Source organism: Entamoeba histolytica, genomic scaffold (assembly GCF_000208925.1).
Source record: "Entamoeba histolytica HM-1:IMSS scf_1104750517595 genomic scaffold, whole genome shotgun sequence".
In the NCBI taxonomy this organism is placed as follows: domain Eukaryota; phylum Evosea; order Mastigamoebida; family Endamoebidae; genus Entamoeba; species Entamoeba histolytica.
The window spans coordinates 1,045-3,152 of NW_001914926.1; positions in this window are offsets into that span (position 1 = coordinate 1,045).

Genomic DNA, 2,108 nt, shown 5'->3' on the forward strand with positions numbered 1-2,108 from the left:
AGTCAAACAAGTAAAGTTAAAAGATTATGAAACTAAAAGAAAAAAATTTTGACGGAATAATTTGATTGTGGATTGTTTCAAAATAAATTAAAATGTTTTTTTTATTGTAATTTTTATTGTGTTTTGGTTTGTCTTATATTTTTATGTAATTCCTTCCACAGTTATATTTCAACTTATTTTCAAGTCTTTCTACTGGTTGATGAATAACACATTTCTTTGAATACATTCACATTACAAAATAATTTTTGCATATCTGTTGTATAAAAACTGCTTTAAGAATAATAATTATTATTTTACTTAAAATATTTATTTGAAATAATGGTTTTAGTTTTTATGGAAGTAGTTTGTTATAGTTGAGACGATGTTTTGTTAATGTGTTACTAAGTTCAATTGATTATTATTTATTTAAGTTAGACAATGAGTATAGGATTATATATTTTACTTATCTATATTAGAGTCATGTCGTCCAATTTCATTATAAAAATAAAAAATTCATACGAAAAAGTCTTTTTGTATTTTTTCTGAAACTTTCATAAGTTGAAACAATATATGAATAAATTTCTGTTTCTGCGGAACTACCTTCTTCATTAATACTTCTTTTTTTCGACTTAATTAATTTTTTACATGCTTTGATTGTGTAATTCTATTTTTTGTTCATTGTTTTATTAAGTTCAAAAACAAGCATGAAATAAAATAATGAGATAAATTGAATCAAAAATGTTAATTACTATTCCTTAGTTATTTTATGAAACAATATTATAAAAGAAAAGATAAACTATAACAAGAATAAACAAGACTCAGTTTTTTTATATGCATTTTCTTTTTTTTTTCTTTTCTCAATATGTTATAACATACTATTTTATTTAATGTTATTTCTTTAATTATTCTTCATTCTTCAACAATTCATTATATTTATTATAAATATAATATGTTTCCATACTATCAATTAATCTTCTTGAATAGTGATTTGAAAGAATTGGAGTAAAATGAAATTATTCATATTTGATTGACATCTTTTAATAGCAAATTCTAAATAAATACAATCATCAAAATATCATTAAATTTTCATTTTTTTTCTTATATCATCCTTTTCTTTCTCCTATTACTCCTGTATTGATTTTTATTATATTATTTTTACATTTAAAGTCATTTGGCTTTCTTCTTTATTTTCTTCATTTCTACCTTTTAGTTATGGATTTAATATATTTCTTCTTCTATTTCTTTATATTTACATCATTCTTTGAAGCTTTCTTCTTTTTCTTCTTGATTTTTTCTTCATTGTTATTACTTTCATTTGATTTTCTACTGTATTTATTCTTTTTATTTCATTGTTTTTCTTCTTTTATGTTATTTATTCTCATACTCTTTATTGCTCTTATTTCATTTCTTGATGTTTTAACATTTCCATATGTTAATTCTTATTTTCCTATAATGGTATCTGATATTTCTCTTTTTATTTTATATTCTTCCGAATTATTCTTTCAAATATAATGATATTTCTGTATGATTTGTGCTTTGTTTAGTCTTTCTAGTTTTGGTGCATTTTCTATTCTTCGTTAACTTCCCTTTTTATTCAATTAGAAATGTAAATGACTATTCTTTCTATTTATCCTTTCTTTTATTAATCATTATTAATACTGTTGAGTATTATTGATAATGTACTTTCCTGTTGAATCATCACTTCTACTTTAATACTTTCTTTTCTAATTTTCATATTCTTCTTATCATTTCCAATAATTTCACAATAATTTACATTTTTTTCTTTTGAATATTCATTTCTATCAATTCTTTCATACCATTTCATTTCTTTATGTTCAATCCCAGTTATCGATGGCACCATTCATTGTTTCATACTTTATTTGTTTTTAAGTTATTTTACCGTAACTTTCATTTATAATTAGAAAACATTTCATTTTTATTTTATCTTTGTTTATTTTTCCATTTAATTAAAGACATATCAATTGTAATATACACAATATCAAACACTATTAACAATATCATTTATTAATAGTCCAATATTCTATTCATTTTGTTATTGTCATTAATAAAGAAAATAACCCTTTTAAACTTATCATTTTGCTGTTGTCTAACATTTTTATTAATTGTTT